Raw genomic sequence first — 27,057 nt, 5'->3', positions numbered from 1 at the left:
ATGAGTGTATTTCTCATGTAAAGCTAAACTTCATGTATTCCATGTATGAAGTGCTCAATCAGCATTTAATCTGTATAATCTGTGTAAACATACATTAGCACAAACCATTTCAGATGAGAATAGCTCGAGCAGATCTCTTTGGCCGAGCGGTTCTGGGCGCTTCAGTCCGGAACCGCGTGACTGCTACGGTCACAGGTGCGAATCCTGCCTAGAGCATGGATGTGTGTGATGTCCTTAGGTTAGTTAGGTTTAAGTAGTTCTAAGTCTAGGGGACCTCAGCTGTTAAGTCGCATAGTGCTTGGAGCCATTTGAATCACTTTTTGAACTTTTCTGACCGTGACTGATACTTGCAGCGTATTTAGAATATTACACAGGTGCCGTTAGCGGCCAAATGCAATTGCGCAACCTATAGGTTTGCTAACGTCTGCATTTATGCTTAAGCATGTGTTCCTCGCAGTATTTCCACAGTTTTTGTGTTACCACTACAGATACCATGTACGGTGCTACTTCAGCAGTTGTGATACGAACAAAACTTTTTACATGCAGTATCGTCAAATACGCACTTTTTTGTCATTCATAACTTCCAGTTATTTCCTATTTTTTCGCTTCAGGCCTCGGAGCTATTTATTTGCAGATCACTGCAACCTTTTCTGTTTGCCGGATCCGGACCACAGCTGACGGTGTGATTGGAGGGATCGCAGCTGCGCCGTGACGCGGCAACACTCCCGGCGGCGCTGTTGTGCCGGTTGCCGGCTACGGCCTCACCAGGCGCAGAAGGGACGCATCGCATCGTATCGCATCGCCATTTACAGCGGCAGGCGCGATACATAATGCAGGGCCCGCGCGTGTGCGGGGGTGGGAAGGTTGGGGGGCGGCGGGCGCGTGAGGGAGCGGGAGGCGCGAGAGGCGGCCCGGGCCCAGCTGCAGCGGCGGCGGCGGGGGCGGGGGCGCGGAGGCTTTCCCCCGCCCTTCTCCCTCTGTCCGCCGGCGGCAAACAGTTCCGGGAGGCCTACGGCGGATCCAGCTGGGGCTTACCGAGCTACGTGTGCCGAACGACCCGATAACTACATAACGCCCACTCGTCGTATGTTTGTATTTGGAGCTGGTCCTCTTCTCGAGAGGGTGTGCTATCGTATGTTAAAAGCGGACTTGCCAGTTTCGTACGAGTATACAGACAACTGTACTCATTCTATCATTGCAGACATACAATTTCGGAGTGAACTAATGTTCCACATAAGAGGACAAAATCGAAACATTTTTTATCTTGTTTCATTCCCTAATTATTCGGCTACAAAATGCCGTTCATTTCATTAAAATTTGATAATTATGTCTGGAGTCATTAATTTTTTTCATTTTTCAAGGTATTTAAGTAGCACCCCCACTTTTGTTTTGTCTTGCTGAGGTTTGTTGTCCTCTGCAGCAGCAAAAGAAAAGGTTCAGTTGAATGATTCAAAATCGAACCCGAGGTTTTGACGTCATTTGGCAGAAAGATGGACATTCATACCCAAACGCCATTGTGTCAGCCACTTCTTTCGATTCTACCAAGGTTCTGGACATTGAAATAATTACTAAGTTCTATGACATTTGTAGTGAAAATTCCGCTATGCAACATATGTGCAAAGAGGACTATAATGTATCTAGTGGAGGCAAGGAAGTCGCTGGTGTTCTTAATATTTTCAGAAGGTCTTGGCCCTCGAGAGGTGACCTGTATACAGACTTTCTTCGGGATGGGAACGGTAAGGCTTATCAGAAAGTGGTAGAAGAGAAACTATTTGGCCCAACAGTCAATATTAATAAACGGCTGTGTGTAAGACGTGTACACAAAAGAAAGGAATCACGAATTCTGAAATTATGTAATGCAAGAACGGTGATAAAGACGACCTGACAAAGGCTGAAGTAGACAGGCTCCAGAATTATTAAGGTATGGCCAATTAGGAATAACTGCAAAAAATGCAGAAGCAATGAGAACAGCTACCTGGGCTATGTTCTTTCATAAAGTGCCAACGCTTGAGGACCCACCACTTTATTCTTCCCCACTGGAACAGTAAAGCTGGTGCAAATTCAACAACACAGATCAAGCTTTCAATTATAAGCATAAACATTCAATTCTAGAAACTGTCCTACTTGCTGTCAAACATTAGTCAACAAGAGCTCTTCATATTCAGAACTCTGTTATTTGCACAAGGCTGTCAAACACTAAAAAGTAAACAGATTTTGCTGTTCATGACGAAGCGATGTGGATCGACGAGAGTGTGTCAAAGAGGGCTGTTGTGTTATGGCTTTTGGGAACAAAGGATGGTATCAATAATGGAAGGGGGATGTATCGCATGCCCTGTGCTGAAATTTCTACAGTAAATACCATCAAGGAGGTTAGGATAGCCAGAAGATCAACGAAAAGAAGAAAAGAAAATGAAAAGGATGAGGCTCAGGCACAATATAGTTCTGTATTATTCTAAAAGTATGTATGTCTGGTGGTGTAGATTGGTTTCTTGTATGTAACACTTGCACATAGTTTTTTTCAAAACTACATTTTTTAGATATTCTGGTACACTTTCCTCAGAAACTAACTCTAATAAAGACATCAAACTGTCAGTATCTCTTATTCCTGTGTTGTCCATGTTTTACTGCTGAGACCCTGCTTCATCCCACGCTTCGGTGTGGGTGAGCACATATTTTTCACGATTGTTTTATGTTCCGTTTTATATTCCTGTTCTGGGATTTTTCTTGACACCCGTCTCACTATGTTACTAAACGGGCGCTGAAGACCTTGCTGTCGTGCGCCCAAAAACCCCTCTACTACTACTACTCTCACGAATAAAACAATAATTAATATATAAAAGAAGGGATCTGCTGTTACGTTATGGACAAATTTACACTCTCGAAGTTGTTTATACAAAACTACACTTCCTTTTCCTTTTCTTAAAAAAATCGTTACTCATAACATGTACAAATAACAGTAACCAATTTTTATGTGATTCGGGAATGGTGTTTCATCTGGATTCTGTAAAAGTTTCGGGTCTTTATCACTATCACGTTCTTCAGAAAGTGTGCCTGATGTATGCTCATTTTGACATTGATTCCTTACAGCAGTTCCTTCGTGACTGTATCCCCTTAAGTTATGAAATTTCATTATCACTTTATCTAAAATCGGCAGAAGGAGATCGCATTCTACTACAGTGTAATACAATGGCCGATCATTTCTGCGTATTAACAGAGTGAAGGAAATTTTTGCTACTACCGAGAAAGTGTTTCGGGCTTCCTTCTTAGTTACAGAGCAGGTGAACCACAGCTATGAAATGAACTGACGTATAACCATCAGAAGGTATTATGGACAGGTAATGGAGAGATATAAGACCCTAATAATTTAGCTGGAACGGAATACACGGCCGAAGTAAATATCTGTGGTAATTATCATCCGCACTGGCTATCGTCACTTGTATTAGAATACCGCTTAATGTTTTGTGTTTCATTGTGGCACAGTTTCCGCTGGGCATCCGTTATCAAGTGAATGGTTTAGTCCGTCAAATTTATTTACAGGGGTGGACAAAACATGGAAACACCAGAAAAACAACACACTACCACGCCTAATAGGGCGTAGGAGCATCGTTAGCACTCAAAACAGCTTCCAGTGGACACGGTATCGATAAATACGAATACTGTGTGGTTTACACGGGAGTGGCGTACCATTCTTCCTGCAGAACAGAGGCAGGCTGAGGTAAATATGATGTGGGTGTACAGCAATAATGCACCTTCTCTCCAAAGTAGACCACAAAGTCTCAATAATATACATATCTGCTGACTGTGGTGGCCAGAGGAGAAGCGACAATTCAATCTGATATTTACAAGACCAGTCCTGGACAATGCGAGCTGTGTGAACGGGGCTCGGTCACCTTGGAACACAGCATCTCCAAGGAGGACAAACATAGTGCTGTGAGATGGATCTGATCAGCACAATCAGGGTAATCATGGGGCCCACGGAATACCACGATATTGGCGGCCAAATCATCAACGGACCCCCGGCATGTGTCGCGCTCGGGACATATAATCGGCCAGAAGTTGAGAACGGTGTGAAACAAGACTCTACCAACCAAATAACTGTCATATTGCTCCATAGTCCAGATTTGATAGCTTCGGTACCTCGTTTTCCTGTTACGGGTGTTAGCATCACTGATGAATGATTTTCCAGTCTCAGCTCTACAGAGATTACGGATCTCCCTTCGTGTTGTTTTAGTGTTGACAGTGTTCCCGAGTACGACTTTCACTGACTTTTGCAACCGAATTCCTATAATTTTTTGTTACAATCCCCTTCAGTGACCGCCCGTTTCGCTCAATCTACATACACTTTCGTCCGAGTTGTGTCTTAGCTGACGGTATTTTTCCGCTTTCGCTCTATGCGGTAAAGGCTAAATCATCGATACGGTGCCTCTTGAAACACCAAAGACATCGGCTACCTTGTTTACCTATTCACCTGCCTTAGAAGCATCAACAATGTAACCCATTCAAAAGCACTGCGTTTCGACATAATTCACTCACATTTACATAGAACACTCGCCACGACCGATACTTGTAACGCTTTGAGGACAATGCACAGAAGCCATTTGTGGTTAAATATAAAAGTGCAATCTGCAGGTTTGGTAACCGGCTGTGTTCGTCTTCAAGCATCCTTTTCCTGTGGTGTTTCCATACTTTTATTCACCCCTTTTGTTTGGTTTACAGTCAGAACGTAAGTGGGCCATAGACTGCTAAAATACAGTTGTGTGGCGTTAGCATAGAGATCAAATGCGATAGTACGAGCTACACATTTGTTATACCATCGAAGTTGCTTTATTGACAAAATACAATCGAAATCTGTCACAACATGTTTCATGTTCTTAGGTTTTGGTTACTCGACCAAACCTGTCCAATAGTAAGAATGACAAAATAAAAGTATATTCTACTCCAATAGCTGATGCGGCGTCTTATTGTGATTAAAAAAATCATGAAACAGCGCCAATTCTAATACAAGCAACAATATGTCTTGAGGAAAACAATGTGTAGAAGGTGATAACCTTACCTGTTTAACCGGCATGAAGAGTGTTGAGAAAGTGACCACAAAATACTTAGCGTCAAAGTGAAACTCATATTCGAGCAATGGTTTCGTTAATGTCCTAACGCGCTGTTAGCATGCAAGAGCACAAACTAACCAATTATAACAGGTGGATGTCAAGCACAATGACAAAAATATATAGTCGAAAATGAAACGAGATAGACGGGACGATAAATTAACTAAACTCCTATTGACAAAGGCGACACACACACACACACACACACACACACACACACACACACACACACACACACAAACAAACACAAACACACATTATATAAAGCTTACGTGGGTATGTCCTGAGGTTGGATTCAGTCAAACGCGGATCATACACTCAAATAAGCTTAGTGCGAAACCGCTTTCAATTTACGTATAGTGCTTCTCAGCTGCGGGATCAGCGTGCTGTCTGTTCTTTCGAAGGAGCAGACACCATGCATTCAAATAAAAATTACTTCGTCCACGATATAATGAAATTATTAATACTCGTACACAGAATTATACCGAAAGCTTTGCGTGTTTAACAGTATAGTCTACTCCGAAAAGTAGTGATACACCTAGATACTTTCATGAACGCAGAATGTCCTAGAGAATGTCCCGGAAAAAGTAATTTATGGGAACGAAAAAAAATGATTCTGTATTCTGAACTTGTGTTTATACCAGTGCGCCTTGCGACTGGTCGCCGTGCGACTGTAGTATGCCCCACACGGAAACAGAGGTGCCCAGAGTAAACACAGGTATGCCTGGAATCAATGGCACACTCATGTTGAGGAAGAGAAACGCAATCTACACATATCGCTCTACTTGCGTGTGGGGAAAGAACAGTCGCAGGCGACTTGGCTTAAGGTGCACAGATGTAATACGTGTATATTGAACTACAAGTGGATCGAAGTGGATCGTTGTGTCAGTGGCTTATACTGAACGTGTGCTAGCGTACTGCGGCTGTCTCCTCATGTGTGACTCACAAATTTGGTAAACAGTACCGTAAGACAGTTAATCATCTTAGTGGTTCCTCAGATCCTGGCACTCCTTTGTACGTAATGTCGTAAGAGTGAGTGAGATTATGTTTCACAATGTCTTACAAACTGCGCTCATCACAGAAGCATGCTTCGACTGTGCTTTATCAGCACATGAAGCCTAAGTAAGGCATGCTTCACCAATATCCATTAATGGCAACTCAACAGATGATTGTCTGTGCATCAGAGTGCATGTGAGTCGTGTGGTTTGCTCATGTAAATAACAAGAAGGTGTCTAAGCAAAGTGGTACACTGAAGTGGTTGAATGCAAAGAATCATAAGGTTCAGCGTACAACGAAATTACAAACACTCTGCGATATTTCAGCCTAAAACTGCTATATTTAAATTTACTAGCAGAAGAAGTATCATCTGCGCAACTCTTAATTTTTGCTGAGTGGAAAGCTAGTCCTTTACTTCAGGAGAAGATAACATCTTTGAGTTTACTGTATCACGAAGTGGAATAAATTACACTGAGCCGATAAAAGTCATGGGATAGCGAAATGAACATGTGGCAGATGGCGGTAGTATTGCGGAAATAGGACAGTGAAGCTGTCATTTGTACTCAGGTAATTCATAAGAAACGGCTTCCGACGTGATTATGGGCGCTCTTATTCATACCTGTATTGGCACATACAGCTGCATATCTTCAATGGCACAACGAAAATTAACAAACTTGCGGAATGGTAAGTGTACCTGGACAAATGGGACATTACATTTCAGAAATCGTTAGGGAATACAATATTCCGCGATCCACAGCGTCAAGAGTGAGCGAGAATACCATATTTCAGGCATTATCTTAACAACGAACAACGAGGTGGCCGATCGAGAGCAGCGGCCTTTGCGTAGAACTGCCAGTGCTAATGGACACTGCGTGTAATAACCGCAGAAATCAGTGAGGAATGTACGACGAAGGTATCCGTTAGGGCAGTGCGGCGAAATGTGGCGTTAATGGCCTGTCGTTGCAGGGGACCGGCGCGAGTGTCTCTGCTAAGAGCGCGACATCGCCTGCGCACTTCTCTTTGGCATGTGACCATACCGGTAGGACCCCAGACTACTTGAAAACTGTGGCCTGGTCATAAGAGTCCAGATTTCAGTTGGTAAGAGCTGATGGTAGGGTTAGTGTGTTGCGCAGACTCCACGAAGCAATGGATCCAAGTTGTCAAGGTGGTGGTGGCTCCATGATGGTGTGAGCTGTGACTACATGGAATGACTGGATCTGGAAATGGTTATGTTCGGCAACTTGGAGATCATTTGCAACCATTCGTGGATTCGTGGACTTCATGTTCCCAAACAACGATGTCACGTCACCAGGACGCGATTGGTTTGAAGAACATTCTGCACAGTTCGAGCGAATGAGTTGGCCACCCAGATTGCCCGACATAAATCCACCGAAGATTTATGGGACGCATTCGAGAGCCCAGTTCATGCACAAATTCCTGCACCAACAACACTTCCGCCATTACGAACGGCTATAGAGGCAGCATGACTCGGCATTTCTGCAGGGCCTTCGAACAACTTGTTGAGTCCATGCCATGTCGAGCTGCTGCACAACGCCGAGCAAAAGGAGAGCCGACACGATATTGGGAGGTATCCCATGACTTTTGTCACCCTTTTGCAATGTACGATTATATAACAAGCTCGCAATCAATAATTTATAGGTAGCCTATGAGCTACGACTCTACTGCGCGCAAGCACACGAACAGATACCCACTCGCGGAATGATCTGTACCAACCAGTGCCAAACTAACCTCACCACGAAAAGTAATCTTTATCACAAGAAATAAATTGTAATAGTCTCACACGTGATATTTTATGTATTTCGGTATCTGCACATAAACATGGCCTTCCGTTCGACGAAGGCAGTATTAGCCTCAAAATCAGAATACAACACTGACTACACTCCTTCACAGAACTGCATCGGAGCAGCGAAACTAGAAAAACGGTGAACACTCTTCAGACGAAAAGAGCACACGGGCAGCCACTCGCTGATTACTTCAAGGGAAGTGAAAATGGTTCCAAAAATAACATTGCAACAGTAACCAAGCTAGAGGATGCTACAGAGCTTGTATGGATTAATGGGAACTAATAATATCAGACTCACACAGAGTACTGCAATGATAAATATCGCGATCAATTAGAATGAAAATATAAATGGGGGAAATTGAACAGTCGAATAAACAGACACCTTTCAATATCCCAAATGTAATAATTGCCGGAAATAGGCGACATTCCAGGACATTCAGTGCTATCTCTCTCGACCCTGTTTCTGCAAAAAAAAACTGACAGGAAGTCTCAGGATGTGTAATAATTAGGAATATAGATACAGATATTGTGATAATTGGTACCTCATTAAGTACCCAGTTCAGTGTGTTAGTTGTTTTCTCTCTGTGTCTAACAGTCTTTCCGCAAGCACACCATGTAATTTACTATCTGATGTTTCCTGCAGGGTCGTAGCTGCACCGCAAACTGGCCTACACCTATCAGTGTAGACTGCCTATTTTCCGTCGATTTGTCCACACTTCACTCCCAGAAATAAGTATTAGTGGCTTGTTCTTGCCATAAGTACTTGGAGAAAGTAACCAAACTAAACATATACTACTCATAACAGCTATAATTATTACTCTGCAAATGAAGCAATACTGATGTAATGTCGTTCAGTACATAGTCCTCTGTCATCAGTAGATATATATCTACACTTACGACCCTAACACCGTGTATGAGCTACAATATCAAAAACAGCATATATTGTAGAGATGGTAACAGGCGATCACGTGACCCATCACTGCAGACGTAAACATGGCAGTGATACTATGTGAAGGTGGCATTCGGCTGTATGGAATCAGTGCAGTATGATGGACCGAGTGAAGACGTGACAGAACGGCACAGGGGATCTACCACGTTTAGAAGCTGAATAGAGTTGACCGATGTGTTCATTCAGCGTCTACTCGTGATATATATATATGAGCTGGGTCGGAGATAAGTGTGTCTCGCGTGAACAATAACAATACCCCAGGAATTCCTGCTGTCAGCAAATGAAGTATCATGTTAACCACTTCTCGAGTGCACATTACGAAAGAAAATATGTTCACTGGACATTTGTGGTCAGGTATCTCGCTAAAGGCTCTTATTCATACCTGTATTGGCACATACAGCTGCATGTTCACTGGACATTTGTGGTCAGGTATCTCGCTAAAGGCTCTTATTCATACCTGTGTTGGCACATACAGCTGCATATCTTCAATGGAAAAGCAACTCAGAAATTGGGCAGCAGCTGAGTGATGATCCGCAGGGCGGTCTGATTAAGCGTGGTTTTTCCCCTTTTCAAATGATGGAATCCGTCGAGTGCGCCGCAGGCTTAATGGGGAATTTAACCAGCCGTGTGTGGAGCGTGTAGTAAAAGTTGGAAATGCTTTTGTGTTGCTTTTTGTACCACGATTTGGGCCCACCCATTCACGTCACCACTAAGAAGGACCAGGATTTCTATTTCCACATTCTCGGTGACTTACGTTATCCTCCATCACTGGCCTACCAAATCTACATCTACATGATGATTCCGCAATTCACATTTAAGTGCGTGTCAGATGTTTCATCTAACCACAATCATACTATCTCTCTACCATTCCACTCCCGAACAGCGCGCGGGAAAAACGAACACCTAAACCTTTCTGTTCGAGCTCTGATTTCTCTTATTTTATTTTGATGATCATTCCTACCTATTTAGGTTGGGCTCAACGAAATATTTTCGCATTCGGAAGAGAAAGTTGGTGACTGAAATTTCGTAAATAGATCTCGCCGCGACGAAAAATGTCTTTGCTTTAATGACTTCCAGCCCAACTCGTGTATCATCCCTACCACACCCTCTCCCCTATTACGTGATAATACAAAACGAGCTGCCCTTTTTTGTACCCTGTCGATGTCCTCCGTCAATCCCACCTGGTAAGGATCCCACACCGCACAGCAATATTCTAACAGAGGACGAACGAGTGTAGTGTAAGCTGTCTCTTTAGTGGACTTGTTGCATCTTCTAAGTGTCCTGCCGATGAAACGCAACCTTTGGCTCGCCTTCCCCACAACATTATCTATGTGGTCTTTCCAACTGAAGTTGTTCGTAATTTTTACACCCAGGTACTTAGTTGAATTGACAGCCTTGAGAATTGTACTATTTATCGAGTAATCGAATTCCAACGGATTTCTTTTGGAACTCATGTGGATCATCTCACACTTTTCGTTATTTAGCGTCAACTGTCACTTGCCACACCATACAGCAATCTTTTCTAAATCGCTTTGCAACTGATACTGATCTTCGGATGACCTTACTAGACGGTAAATTGCAGCATCATCTGCGAACAACCTAAGAGAACTGCTCAGATTGTCACCCAGGTCATTTATATAGATCAGGAACAGTAGAGGTTCCAGGACGCTTCCCTGGGGAACACCTAATATCACTTCAGTTTTACTCGATGATTTGCCGTCTATTACTACGAACTGCGACCTTCCTGACAGGAAATCACGAATCCAGTCGCACAACTGAGACGATACCCTATAGGCCCGCAGCTTGATTAGAAGTCGCTTGTGAGGAACGGTGTCAAAAGCTTTCCGGAAATCTAGAAATACGGAATCAACTTGAGATCCCCTGTCGATAGTGGCCATTACTTCGTGCTAATAAAGAGCTAGCTGCGTTGCAGAAGAACGATGTTTTCTGAAACCATGCTGATTACGTATCAATAGATCGTTCCCTTCGGGGTGATTCATAATGTTTGAATACAGTATATGTTCCAAAACCCTACTGCAAACCGACGTCAGTGATATAGGTCTGTAGTTCGATGGATTACTCCCACTACCCTTCTTAAACACTGGTGCGACCTGCGCAATTTTCCAATCTGTAGGTACAGATCTATCGGTGAGCAAGCGGTTGTATGTGATTGCTAAGTAGGGAGTTATTGTAGCAGCGTAATCTGAAAGGAACCTAATCGGTATACAATCTGGGCCTGAAGACTTGCCCGTATCAAGAGATTTGAGTTGCTTCGCAACCCCTAAGGTATCTACTTCTAAGAAACTCATGCTAGCAGCTGTTCGTGTTTCAAATTCTGGAATATTCCATTCGTCTTCCCTGGTGAAGGAATTTCGGAAAACTGCATTCAATAACTCCGCTTTAGCGGTACAGTTGTCGGTAACAGTACCATCGGCACTGCGCAGCGAAGGTATTGACTGCGTCTTGCCGCTTGTGTACTTTACATACGACCAGAATTTCTTCGGATTTTCTACCAAATTTCGAGACAATTTTTCGTTGTGGAACCTATTAAAGGCATCTCGCATTGAAGTCCGTGCCAAATTTCGCGCATCTGTAAATTTTAGCCAATCTTCGGGATTTCGCGCTCTTCTGAACTTCGCATGCTTTTTCCGTTGCCTCTGCAACAGCGTTCGGACCTGTTTTGTGTACCATGGGGGATCAGTTCCATCCCTTACCAATTTACGGGGTATGAATCTCTCAATTGCTGTTGCTACTATATCTTTGAATCTGAGCCACATCTCGTCTACATTTGCATAGGCAGTTCGGAAGGAATGGAGATTGTCTCTTAGGAAGGCTTCTAGTGACACTATATCCGCTTTTTAAGTAAAATTATTTTGCGTTTGTTTCTGGTGGATTCGGAACAGACGGTATTGAGCCTAGCTACAACGACCTTGTGATCTCTAATCCCTGTATCAGTCTCTATTAGCTCTGGATTGTTTGTGGCTAAGAGGTCAAGTGTGTTTTCGCAACCATTTACAATTCACGTGGGATCGTGGACTAACTGCTCGAAATAATTTTCGGAGAAAGCATTTAGGACAATCTCGGAAGATGTTTCCTGCCTACCACCGGTTTTGAACAAGTATTTTTGCCAACATATCGAGGGAAGGTTGAAGTCCCCACCAACTATAACCGTATGAGTGGGGTATTTATTTGTTACAAGACTCAAATTTTCTCTGAACTGTTCAGCAACTATATCATCGGAGTCTGGGGGTCGGTAGAAGGAGCCAATTATTAACTTAGTGGCCGGCCGGTGTGGCCGTGCGGTTCTAGGCGCTTCAGTCTGGAACCGCGTGACCGCTACGGTCGCAGGTTCGAATCCTGCCTCGGGCATGGATGTGTGTGATGTCCTTAGGTTAGTTAGGTTTAAGTAGTTCTAAGTTCTAGGGGACTGATGACCACAGATGTTAAGTCCCATAGTGCTCAGAGCCATTTGAACCATTTGAACCATTAACTTAGTTCGGCTGTTAAGTATAACCTCCACCCATACCAATGCGCACGGAGTATCTACTTCGACTTCACTACTAGATAAACCACTACTGACAGACACAAACACTCCACCACCAATTCTGCCTAATCTACCTTTCCTGAACACCGTCTGAGACGTCGTAAAAATTTCTGCAGAACTTATTTCAGGCTACACAACTACAACAATTTACAACTACAATTCCGACTGTTCCTTGATCCAAGCATGTATCTTAATCCCTTGAGAACGCCTGGTACTGCTTGTAATTGCAGATGAGGTGATAAAATCGTCAGTGACTGTCTCCGGTTGGGTCTGGAGTAACCTAAGAAATTTGTGGGCCCTCTGCCTCGGTGAACTGAGGCTATTACTGAATCTAGAGGTAGTGCGACAATCATTACAATTTTGTCCGATGTTCTTTTTAGTGTGATAATTACATAGATACGTAGTGCCTTATGATAGCGACCGTCATAAGTGTTCCGCTATAACATTGTAGTACTTCAGTGTTCTACATTTCTAGTCAGTACGCACATTTATATTCCAGCCTACGTATTTCGCTGGTATTTTTCCTCGGTCACCCATCTTCTCTCATACTATGCCAATCTTTTTAGTGTGCCTACTACAGCCAATGACAATGATCCGCTGTCCGTTGGGTTCCACAGGCGATAAACATTCATTGATTAGAAGGTTAGAAAGTGATATTACCCAGGCTGCCAACGCTCCTCAAATTAAAAATATGTAGCCATACACTGTACATATGTATCAAAAGAAACCTAAACAAACTTACATTGGCAGACATCTAGACGGCAAATTGAAAGCATGTTGATGCGCATAAGCACCTCACAATGTCTCAAACGCCGAAAGAGGTTGCTAGTAATAAATTTGTTGGTAACAAATTTTTAATTTTTACAGAACTTCACATACACCGTCGACCATGGATTTCATCTTCATTAATGTTTAAATATTTGTATCCTTGTCTACTCAAAAATATTCCAGGCCTATATTTCGTTTTGCGATAAGGTGTTCACAAAAGCCTCATCACAAACGACACTATTTTCTACCAGCTGTTACGTTGTAGTTTTCGTCTTAAACTGTTCATTGTGAATTTATTGTAGATGCCTACTGTGTAACGTCATATATTGTGTGGTAGCCTATGATTGGAGCAGAATGACTTTTTGATGCTTAAAGTCAATAGTGAGAATTGAGTAATTAATTGTTATCTATACGGGCAGCAGGGGATGTGTGGGTGGACTGGGCATTTTTTTGGGCTAGAGGGTCTCGGGAAAACACAAAAAGAGCTCTAGTCTCAAAGGGGCCTCTAGTCTCAAAGGGTGCAGGTCGAACAGAAGAACAACGTAAATAGAGGAACCATCGGTATAACAGTTGTAAACTGTATTACCTGTGTTGAGAAAGAACCGGGGCTCCAAGCGCTAATAGAAAGCACTGAAGCACAAATTGTAAGCACTGAAAGCTGACTAAAGCAGGAAATAAGTTCAGCCGTAATTTTGAGAATAATCTAACAGTCTTCCAGAAGGATACGCCAAACACAGTTACCTGTGGCGTGTTTGTTGCTGTTAGAAGTAGATTATCTTGAAGCAGAGTTGAAGTAGGTAGTTCCTGTGAGCTAATATGGACAGAGGTCATTCTTACCAAACGAAATACAATAATAATTGCATCCTTTTACCGGCCTCCCAATTCAGATGATACAATTTCTGAAAGTTCAAAGAAAACTTGAGTTCAATTTCAAACACGACCCGACTTATACAATGTTAGTTGGTGGTGATTTAAATTTACCCTCGATATGTTGACGAAAAAACATTTTTAAATCAGGAGGTACGCATAAAGCACATGAAATTATTTCGAGCAGTTAGTTCATGAGCCCACGCGAATAGTAAGCGATTGTGAAAATACACTTGACCTCTTAGCAACAAATAATCCTCAGCTAATAACAAACATCAAAAAGGATACCGAGATAAGTGAAAACAGGGTTGTCGTGGCGAGACTGAATATTGTAACCCCCAAATCCTCCAAAAATAAGCAAAAAATATACTTATTCAAAAAAGCAGAAAAAATTAACTTTACGCCTTCCTTAGCGACAATCTGCACTCGCTCCAGGTTAACAATGACAGACTGGATGTGGCTTGAATTCAAAGAAATAGAATCGGCAGCAATTGAGAGATTTATAGCAAATAAACTAACAAACGACGGAGCTGATCCTCCTTGGTACACAAAACGGGTCAAAGCACTGTTGCAGAAACAAAGAGAAAAAAATACCAAATTTAAACGGACGCAAAATCTCCAAGACTGGCGATCTTTTACAGAAGCTTGAAATTTAGCGCGGACTTCAAAGCGAGGTGAGATGCTTACAACAGTTTCCACAAAGAAACTGTCTCGATACCTGGCAGAAAATCCAAAGAGAATCTGGTCGTATGTGAAGAATGTTAGCGGCAAGATACAATCAATGCCTTCTTTGCGCGATAGCAATGGATTTACTATAGACGACACTGCTGCCAAAGCAGAGTTACTAAACACAGCCTTCCGAAATTCCTTCACCAAAGAAGAAGTAAATATTCCAGAATTCGAATCAACAACAGCTGCCAACATGAGTAGTGTAGAAGAAGATATCCTCGGAGTAGTGAAGCAACTTAAATCACTTAGCAAAAAGCAAACTGTATACTAGCTGGATTCCTTTCAGAGTATGCTGATACAACAGCTCCATACTTAACAATGGTATACAACCGTTCGCTTGATGAAACATCCGTACCCAAAGACTGGAAAGTTGCACAGGTCACACCAGTATTCAAGAAAGGCGATAGGAGTAATCCACCAAATTACAGGCTCATATCATTAACGTCGATATGCAGCAGAATTTTGGAACAAATATTGTGTTCGAACATTATGAATTACCTCGAACAAAACGGTCTGTTGACACAGTCAACATGGATTTAGCAAAATTCGTTCTTGTGAGTTACAAGTAGCTCTTTACTCACCGGAAGTGTTGAGTGTTATCGACAAAGGATTTCAGATTGATTCCGTATTTCTAGTTTTCCAGAAGGCTTTTGATACTGTACCACAGAAGCAGCTTGTAGTGAAATGGTGTGCTTCTGGAATATCGTGATTTCCTGTCAGAGAGGTCACAGTTCGTAGTAATTGACGGAAAGTTCCATCAACATAAATGATTTAGGAGACAATCAGAGCAGCCATCTTAGTTTTTTTTGCAGATGATGCTGTTGTTTCTGTTGTTTATTGTCTAGTTAACTTATCAGAAGATCAAAACAAATTGCAAAACAATTTAAAAAGATATCTGAATGGTGCGGAAATTGGCAGTTGACCCTAAACAATGAGTAGTGTGAGATCATCCATTTGGGTACTAAAAGGAATCCGTTAAATTTCGGTTACACAATAAATCAGTCAAATCTAAAGGCAATACATTCAACTAATTACCTAGGAATTACAATTACGAACAACTTAGAAAATGTAACAGATCTAGTAAGGAGACTGCCTACACTATGCTTGTCCCTCCTCTTTTAGAATACTGCTAAGCGGTGTGGGATTGACGGAGTATATCGAGAAAGTTCGAAGAAGGGCAGCACGTTTTGTATTATCGCGGAATAGGGGAGAGAGTGCCACCGAAACGATACAGGATTTCTGATGGATATCATTAAAATAAAGGCGGAATCAAAATGGTTCAAATGGCTCTGAGCACTATGGGACTTAACATCTTATGTCATCAGTCCCCTAGAACTTAGAACTACTTAAACCTAAATAACCTAAGGACATCACACACATCCATGCCCGAGGCAGGATTCGAACCTGCGACTGTAGCAGTCCCGCGGTTCCGGACTGCAGCGCCTAGAACCGCACGGCCACCGCGGCCGGCGGTGGCGGAATCATCTCACGAAATTTCAATTGCCAACTTTTCCCTCCGAACGCGAAAATATTTTATTGACGCTGAGCTACATAGGGAGAAACTATCACCACAATGAAATACGGCAAATCAGAGCTCGCACTGAAAGACATACGAGTTCGTTTTCTCCGTGCGCCGTACAAGATTGGAATAATAGAGAATTATTTTGAAGGCAGTTCTATGAATTCTCTGGCAGGCACTTAAATGTGATTTGCAGAATATCCATGTAGATAGAAAATCAAACCAGAAATTCTAATGAACATTTGACCCTTCTAATACCAACGAATTTGCTGTAACGCGTCTTAATAACAGGGGGCCGAGCGGTTCTAGGCGCTTCAGTCCGGAACAGCGCTGCTGCTACGGTCGCAGGTTCGAATCCTGCCTCGGGCATGGATGTGTGTGATGTCCTTAGGTTAGTTAGGTTTAAGTATTTCTAAGTCTAGGGGACTGATGACCTCAAATGTTAAGTCGCGTAGTCCATAGAGCCATTTGAACCATTTTTGAAAACAGGGGGTACATTAAACTGAGATGGCTAAAGTAATGGGATACAGATATTCACATACACAGATGAAAGTAGAGTCGTGTACACAACGAACAGAAGGGGAGTGCGTTGGCCGAACTGTCATTTGTACTCAGGCGACTCAAGTGAAAAGGTGTTCGACGTTATTATGGACGCATGTCAGGAATTAATAGTCTTTGAAAGTGGACCGATAGATGGGGCTAGACGCATGGGACGTCTCATTGCACAAAACATTAGCAAATTCAACATTCCGAAAGCCAGCGTGTCGAGAATTCCAAATTACCTCTTACCACGACAATGCAGTGGCCGACGGCCTTCACTTAACATCTGAGAGCAGCAATGTCTGCGTAGAGTTTCCAGTGTAAACAGGCAAGCAACACTGCATGAAATAAACTAGAAATCAACATGGGACGTACCTCAAACGTATCCTTAGGACAGTGCGGCGAAATCTGGCGTTAATAGGCTATGGCAACACATGACCGACGGTAGTGCTTTTGCTAACAACACGACGTCGCTTTCAGCGCATCTCCTGGGCACGTGACCCTATCGGCTGGATCCTAGACGACTGAGCTAAAGAAGGTCCGACGCAATATTAGTAGGTACCCCATGACGTTTGTCATCTCAGTGTATGTACACCCCCCAAAACAGTAAGAAACATTAAATTAAAAATAAAATAGTAAAAAAATTCGTTAATTCAATAATGTGTAGCTAGAAAGTGGGGAGGTACTTTGTGCCAACCAAAAAAAATTAAAAAAAGCAAATTTCGTTAAATTTTGTTGGGTCTTGCTCACACCTCAGCTTTTAAGCAGATATCAACATGTGAGCGAGGTCCTGAAAATGAAAAAATTGGATAAGAGATTCGCTCGAGAAACTAAGATCTACTGCTAAGACTTAAAGTTTGTGTCAAGTTTAACTGAAAACTTGAAAACATTTTGGGAATATGGTAAACTAATACATTAAAAACAGTAAATATTGTAAGAAAAAATTAAATGTAAAGTAACTGACTAGATTGCAGCAGCTTTAAAAGCTGGGCATAAAGTACTATCCCTCCCGCAGCGTTGTGAGGACTACTCATGATACCTACAACAAAAAAATTTGTTTTGTGGCAATGAAATTTGTAAACTCTTCCGTTGGCCACGTTTGTTTCTCGGAAAGGACAAATACCCTTTGAACAGTAAAAATCGTGGCTATTCGGATTATAATAATCAGCACGCTTTAATTCAACGCATTAACAATCACAATCTCATGTCCATGGATGAATATTCCTGAGCTCATTTGCTAAGAGTTGGATTGATTTGCAGTTAGATGAAGAGAAACGTGCAAGCACTTTAAAACCCAATGATCACTGAAAGAGAACGGGGAAGTAAGTAAGAGAGTGACAGCAGGCCCCTGCTTGCTAGGACAGCAAGAATTATTAGTTCGAGGACAAAGATTCCTCTATTCGAATGAGCACCACACTCTACTTCGAAAATGCTGCCTACTGATTTTAACCTTACTGGCTGAATCGTTCTCAGAAGAACAGAAGAGATAAAGACCTTCATTAGGAATGTTCAAGGACAACGCCGTCTCTCCTAATCTCCATCATGTCCGTAGAAATCCGTTGAAGGACACGAAAGTTCAAAACTCATTTCTCGACGTTGTAACTGAGGGGTTCTGCAAGAACTACAGGTAAATCCATGGTGAGTCACAACAACTCTTAAGTTCCCTGTTGTATGGCTTAAGGACTTTTTGAAGATTAGAGCCTAATATCTTTCCAGATTCTATTATCACTCGCATTACCGCAGCGCGTACTAGAAACTTCAACCTGGAAATGGCTCCTTTCCGTTGCTCTACTGCTCAGTTAGTTAAGCAGCAGGCGCTATTCTGAAGGCTCGATTCCTGCTTGGGAACACTGTTTTAATATTTCATGTGTAATTAATATAAAGCCATAGAGCGAAGTGGAAAATCAGGCAGACGAAGATATAAAATGATAACATTCTTCGCAGGACCCACAACACAAAGAATAAGTGGACAACACTGAGAAGAAGGGGGAAAAGGTGATAGGACTTGTGAAAAGTCATAGGAGAGTGACTTCCAATGTTTTGGAGGCAGCTACTGTCACTAAAAGCGCTAGATGAAGACAGACATTGGAATATAACCCAAAAATGATTGAGAGCATTTGCCATAAGTGTTGCTCTGAGCTGAAGACATTAGCAGAACAGAGGAAGTCGTGGCGCACTACACCATATCACTCCGAGGATTAATTGGGGGGGGGGGGGGATAATAAATAAATACAGTGAATACCTCGCGACGGGTAAAAGAATTCGGCCACGGTGGACAGGACTGTTTGCAGGAGCAAAGTTTCGCGTCGAAAATTGACATCAGGACTACAGAGATCCGGAGCCCAGCGCGAAACCGCCATCTCGCTGCTGGCCCGCTTATTCTCGCCCGCGCTGCAGGGAGCGGATTACGGCAGCCGCAAGCAGCTTGTTGCCAGTTGCGGCCCTGACTTCTCCTGTTTCGTGGGGCCGCGCAGTCTGCGGCAGGTAATGAGCTAAGAGGCTGATCGTGACTCCTGTGCCGGAGCGCTCTATCGACCCTCCGGTGGAACGCTGTGCAAACAAGCAGTGCCGGAGCACACCACCAGTCGGATGCAGGAACCACTGGAGCACGAGCTATTGCTAAAATTGAACAATAATGAGAAAACGAAATGATAGCAAAATTGTCGTCATGCCGGCGTTCTCCTACCTCGATCTAACGCAGGCTGTTGGTAACAAGTCATCTGTGGAAAGTTAATTGTAAATGAAAAAAAAAAGCCTCTTCCAAACAACCTACTGTCGCTCCAAACAGCATCACAATCATTACTTTTTCCATATTTTGGATTCCGTTAACGACCAAGAAATTGATATCGTACACGATGTGTAGTCTTACAATTTCAGTTATCACCTCTAAAAATATAAAATTACATAGGCCTCTTTTTCGGGTACACGTATAAGCACTCGCTTTCCAGTGTATCTGTCTCAGCTCGCGTACTCGTGCGCCATGCATACGTCACGTGTCAACTCAAAGACGATCAAGCAATAGCCAATCCGTCTGCTGGAGGGATGCGTCTTAGGAAAGCAATCGCCAGGTATCTCCTAAGACGTACTCACATGGGACACGGCAGCTAACGTCGACCTGCACGCGAACGGGATATCCGTCACGAGACACAGCACCATCGACACACGGGACGAGTTGGTTAACGAGATTTTGCGCTCTAGGCTCTCTCCAGTGGCAGTTGTCGGCTTTATTTCGCTAGCAAATTGCGCAATTTGTTCACGAAAAAGTATGCGAGTAAAATTCCTAAGTTTGCTCCATTAATACGCAGTTCCCGCCCTTGTCCATATGCCAGTCATGTTGTTCTGTCTGTGGTACATACAAATAAAAACTGCAATATACATGAACATATACAAAGACAAAAAGAAAAGAAACATTCAATTTACTAAGGAAATCAGCTTGTGAAAGTTCCAAAAATCGAAAAACACTTACTGCTGACAGAAAGAGCAGTTACATCAAATATTACAAAAGTTACTTCTATTAATTTCATAACAAAGTCATACACTTTTTTTAGAAAACGCCAAGGTGGAAAGAAACTTGGATAAAGTGGGAAGACAACCGTCCTAGGTTAAAACCTTACTACTCCATTACGCAGTGGCCTTAGCAGCTACGCTATGCTGAAGCTTAGCAACAAGACTTGTATTTGATGTTGCCGTCTTCTAAAGCTTTAATCTCCGATATTTTAGTAACTGACATTTAATTACAGCAAATCCTAACAGCAACGACACGTTTTTCATGAAAATGTGCTGTCGGCTTAAAATGACTTACTTCTATAACGCGTGAGTTATAACGTGGAAATAACTAATACAAAAATTCTTTAATCACAAATATGAAGTTCCCGTTATTTGTTAGGGCAAATTGTGCCTATAATGACGCAATCTCCAGATATTGAATGTTCTTGTGCTTAGAAACAGCACATATTCATATAGTGTAAGGCTTAACATAAAACCCACTGAATCTGGCTTTCTACTGTGCACGAAAAATACCCACGTTCTGCTCGTGACGTACAGAGAGTCCTTGCTTCTTATTGGTTCCACTTTACGTGGCAGGTTTTCCGAATTATTGCAGATCTTTTTTTTTTCACTTGACGAAATAGCTAGAAGTGACTTCACAAATCTCTTAGATCGTCAAGTCAATGAAAGCTAACTCTTACTGTGCGGCGACGGCCTCGTGGTCACACGGAACCTTTGATCAGTGACGGCCAGTCAGAACACTGGGCACGGCTATTTCAGTTGGGATACTTTGTACAGCTAAACACACAGCACTCTTGTTCCTAGTAGTATACTCAATGTATGTGATACTTATGTTTTCGAGGTGGGCGCATTCACCCGACAACTTCCAGCAACAGAGTGATCGCAGCGTGTATTCAGGTTTTATAAATGTGATTGGAATTTACGTGTCCCGTACGATTATCCTAAACAGTGCTCCCCTTATACTTTGCATGTTTTATTCCAACTTGCCATGGGGAACGTTATGCCATCTTTTATCCCACCATAACACGTAGCGACGTATTCGTTTCTGATTTAGCCATCCGTAAATTCAGGGGGCCTGGAGTGTGATTGTAGAGGAAGGAGTAGAAGAAAGAGTTAGGGGAGAATATCGGCTCGATAGTAGAAATAAGAGAAGAGAATGATAATTCAGTTCTGAGATAAATTTCAGCTAGTAATAGCGAATACTTTGTTCAAGAAGGCACACTAGGAATATATCAAGAGATACGGGAAGATTTCAGTTAGGTTACATCGTGGCACAGATTCCGAAATCAGATACTGGATTTAAGGCATACCCAGGAGCATAGGAAGACTCAGAACACAATTTAGTATTGATGCAGATGTGGCCCAAGTTTAAGAGACTAGGCAGGAAGAATCAATCCCCTAAAAAGTGGGATACGGAAGTACTAAGGAATGAAGAAATACGCTTGAAGTTCATTGAAGCTATAGGTACTGCGATAATGAATGGCTCAGTAGGCAGGTCGGTTGAAGAGAGACGGACATCTCCAAAAAGGGCGACCACAGAAGCTAGAAAGAAAAATATGGATACAAAAAAGGTAACAGCAAAAAAATCTTGGGTAACAGAAGAAATACTTCAGCTAATCGATAAAAGAAGGAAGTACAAAATTTTGAAGGGAAATTCAGTCACTTGGGAATGAAATAAACGGGAAGTGCAGCGAAGCTAAGGCGAACTGGCTGCTTCAAAATGTGAAGAAATCCAAAAACAGATGAGTGTCGGAAAGACAGCATGCAGAAAAGCAAAAACAACCTTTGGTGAAATTAAAAGCAAGAGTGGTAATATTAAGAGTGCAATGGGCAATGGGAATAGGTTGAGTGATAAGGTAAGGAATGAGGAGGTCCTCCACAGAATAAGAGAGGAAAGAAACACGCGGGAAACACAAGAAGAAGGGACAGGATGACAGGACAAGTGATAAAATATCAGCGAATAACTTTCATGGTACTAGAGGAGCTGCAGAGGGCAAAAACCGTGCATTAAAACAGAAAAATTGAGGAGATAAATTGCAACTGCTACTCTATGATAAAGAGAGAAATTCGTGGTGGGCCGCATCAAACCAATTAGAAGACTGATGACTCAAAAAAAGCTTCTCTTATTTGTAAGGTCATCTTACAGAATCTTGTAGTGTCATTCTGAATTTTGTTTGAGCTATGGTGTCTTGTGGGCGAAGTAATGACTCAAAAAAAGACAAAACGTTACAGCTTCTCTTATTTGTAAGATCATCTTACAGAAGCTTGTTTGAGCTATGGTGTCTTGTGGGCGGAGTAAATGATTTGACCTGATACTTTGTATTCATCTGTAGATGACACCTACGTGGGCATTATCTCCTTTCAAGCATAATATTACAGTTTTCAAACGTTTAATATTCGGAAACTGATTATCTTGCACACCTTCGTTTATTTACGGGATCCACCATACGTTCCAAATCTGTACGTGTGGGTAGTTACGGTCTGCTTCATGAAAACCTCATTTACATACTTTGCTCTAATTCTGTGGTAGCGCAGCGCAAATAGGTACCAATTACAATTATTTTCCGTAAGTATTTAACAACTACAGTGGTAAGCTTACACAACACAGGACTTCAACAATTTGAGCCTGAAATCAACGATTTCTTTTAGTAGTAGTAGTAGTAGTAGCAGTGGTCTTCCTGTGAAATCAACGATGCTATTGCAAGATCTCCAAGGTCACACAACTCCCCCCTGCTAACGTAGATCAAGGCAGCAGGCGCTTACAATGTTGAAAGACACAGACGGCGCGGAGTTATTGCTACGTGGTTGTAGAAGATTTGTGTATGCTAATTTTTGTTACGTAACTTCTTGATATGTGGTTTTTGCATAGTGATCACGCTGACAGTGAAATTACGTATACGTAAAGTTATTGTAACCTAACTTTGAGTTAGTACCATAGCTTTTTTAATGATGTCGACAGAAAGCCGCCAGGGCTGAAGCACTTTTATAATTAATTCTGTATTAGATGTAAATTTATTGAATTTTAGGCCCGTTTTTCGCTTGTTGTTTAGCATAGCGCGGACGTTTAGATGACTTGTACAGGGTGTTACAAAAAGGTAGGGCCAAACTTTCAGGAAACATTCCTCACACGCAAATAAAGAAAAGATGTTATGTGGACATGTGTCCGGAAACGCTTAATTTCCATGCTAGAGCTCATTTTAGTTTCGTCCACCTACGCTCAATGGAGCACGTTATCATGATATCATACGGGATACTCTACCTGTGCTACTAGAACATGTGCCTTTACAAGTACGACACAACATGTGGTTCATGCACGATGGAGCTCCTGCACATTTCAGTCGAAGTGTTCGTACGCTTCTCAACAACAAATTCGGTGACCAATGGATTGGTAGAGGCGGACCAATTTCATGGCCTCCAAGCTCTCCTGACCTCAACCCTCTTGTCTTTCATTTATGGGGGCATTTGAAAGCTCTTGTCTACGCAGCCCCGGTACCAAATGTAGAGGCTCTTCGTGCTCATATTGTGGACGGCTGTGATACAATGCGCCATTCTCCAGGGCTGCATTAGCGCATCAGGGATTCCATGCGACGGAGGGTGGCTGCATGTATCCTCGCCAACGGAGGACATTTTGAACATTTCCTGTAACAAAGTGTTTGAAGTCACGCTGGTATGTTCTGTTGCTGTGTGTTTCCATTCCATGATTAATGTGATTTGAAGAGAAGTAATAAAATGAGCTCTAACATGGAGAGTAAGCGTTTCAGGACACATGTCCACATAACATATTTTCTTTCTTTGTGTGTGAGGAATGTTTCCTGAAAGTTTGGCCCTACCTTTTTGTAACACAGTGTATAGCTGTGTGTATAGGGGCCTCGAGATGGTGCCAATAAGGCGCCGAAACTGGCAATCCAACAAAATAATTAATAAAACTACGGTTGTCGGTATTCATTTTCTTCAGGGCAAGTAGAAGTGTCGAAGAGCATGAAAGGGAACGAGTGGTTCACGCCTATACACAATGTTATTCATTCTGTAAATTGAGAAAGCAGTTAACGAAACGAAAGAAAAATTTGCAGAAGGAATTTAAGTTCAGGAAGAAGGAACAAAAACGTTGAGATTTGCCGATGACATTGTTATTCTGCCAGAGGTGGCAAAGGACTAAGATGAACATCAAAAAAAGCAAAACAAGAGTAATGGAATATAGTAAAATTAAATCAGGTGATGCTATATCAGATTAAAAAGTGAGACACTACAGTCATTCAGCGAATTTTGTTATTTCGGCAGTAGCAGAATTGGTGACGAGAAAATATAAAATACTGACTGACACAGCCATGAAACGCGTTTCGGAAAAACAGACTGTGTCATCACCGAATATAAATGTAAGCCACAAATATGCAACCGTAAGAGAGCTTCTATTAATAAAGTTAGCAAATAATCACTTACCAGAAGTTTATTTGTTTAATTTCGACGTAGATTTCTACACTAACATGAGTCTCTTCTTTAAAAGTCCATGATGCCACTCAAAATATTATAAAAAACCTTAATTTGTGGCTACCAATTATGATATAAAATAATTAAACTTTCCAATTGGAAACTGAAACCGTAACTTACTTGGACACATTAATTAAAACATGTTACATGAACCAGGAGCTAACCAGCTGATGTCATATGCAGTAATTAAAGTTCAAATGTCCATTAAAACTATAAAGGTGAAACACATATGGCTGTCGCAAAGAGGCAAAAGTGGAATTAAACGCGTGGCATTTAACTACAGTGCTGGCGTAAACTGCACCTGAAGCTGAAAAATGATGCAGCAATATGAAGCTCAGTTACGTAAATGTTTATCTTTTTATGCACCGACATACCATGGTAATACACAAATAATAATCTATGTTGCACCTGCATAAATCAGCATGATAATAATACCCTGTTAACAATAAAATTAAAATGAACAGTAACAAAGGTACCAAATGAACTAATACATGTTTCCATAACATAGAGGACTAAAAATCTGCATTACCTGAGTTAATAAATTACATTCTTCTCTAGCGAAAAATTATGGAGCAAATTAAAGTTCCGAATACGACTTTACAGAAAATACATAAAAGTGCCCTGTCTTGGTAAAATAACTTATCGAAGATTAATGCCAGCTAGTGAATGTAATACACACACATTACGGCACTGTGTGTTTAAAGAATACATTTACCTGTAAACAAGTAAATGTGAGTGAGTAAACTATCCTCATCAAGTTTCCTTATGTAATGATATATAAATACGTAGATAATTTCCTTGCGTATACGATGGTATAGAGCTGCGTCAGGAAAAGTAGACAAATCTAAGGGTCTTCAAGATTTTAAGTTTCAGCAACTGAGCATGTTGCTATGAAGAAACGCTGAACGTAGAAATATATGTGATAGATATAGGTACACAACGATAACTCCCTGTGAGACAGTCGCCGAGTAAAAGAGGGTGTGCATTCTCTTTTCTCCTTGTAGAAGAGAAAGACAAATGAACTATAGTGTCGAGGATCCATTTTGATTAAATAATGTTAATATTTATAACAATAACAATTACAATTTAATAAAAATAAGGTGGGAATAATAGTACATTAAATTGTTATTATAATTGTGTAAATAATAACGTTGTTTCAAAACTGATGAAAAACTGCAACTCTAAGGCCAGTAGTCTTATTTGGGGCCAATAACATAAATAAATTTACAATTTGTACAGAAACCAGATGGCACTTATAAGAGCAGAGGGGCACGAAAGGGAAACACAGTGGTTGGGAAGGGAGTGAGACAGGGTTGTAGCCTCTCCCCAATGTTATTCAATCTGTATATTGAGCAAGCAGTGAAGGATACAAAAGAAAAATTTGGAGTAGTTATTACAATCAATGGAGAAGAAATAAAAACTTTGAGGTTCGCCGATGACATTGTAATTCTGTCAGAGACAGCAAAGGACCTGGAAGAGCAGTTGAACGAAATGGACAGTGTCTTGAAAGGAGGGTATAAGATGAACATCAACGAAAGCAAAACGAGTATAATGAAATGTAGTCGAATTAAATCGGGCGATGCTGAGGGAATTAGATTAGGAAATGAGACACTTAAAGCAGTAAAAGAGTTTTGCTATTTGCTGAGCAAAATAACTGATGATGGTCGAAGTAGAGAGGATATAAAATGTAGACTGGTAATGGCAAGGAAAGCGTTTTTGAAGAAGAGAAATTTGTTAACATCGAGTATAGATTTGAGTGTCTGGAAGTCTTTTCTGAAAGTATTTGTATGGAGTGTAGCCATGTATGGAAGTGAAACATGGACCATAAATAGTTTGGACAAGAAGAGAATAGAAGCTTTCGAAATGTGGAGCTACAGAAGAATGCTGAAGATTAGATGGGTAGATCACATAAATAATGAGGAGGTATTGAATAGAATTGGGGAGAAGAGGAGTTTTTGGCACAACTTGACTAGAAGAAGGGATCGTTTGGTAGGACAGGTTCTGAGGCATCAAGGGATCACCAATTTAGTATCGGAGGGCATCGTGGAGGGTAAAAATCGTAGAGGGAGACCTAGAGATGAATACACTAAGCAGATTCAGAAGGATGTAGGTTGCCGTACGAAGCAGCTTTCACAGGATAGAGTAGCATGGAGAGCTGCATTAAACTAGTCTCTGGGCTGAAGACCACAAAAACAACAACATAAATAATATAAATTTCCTTTACTTTACGTCTGTGGGCAGTTGTTT

The sequence above is a fragment of the Schistocerca piceifrons genome, chromosome 7 (genome assembly GCF_021461385.2).
Source record: "Schistocerca piceifrons isolate TAMUIC-IGC-003096 chromosome 7, iqSchPice1.1, whole genome shotgun sequence".
NCBI lineage: Eukaryota > Metazoa > Arthropoda > Insecta > Orthoptera > Acrididae > Schistocerca > Schistocerca piceifrons.
This window is presented reverse-complemented; position numbering follows the sequence as displayed.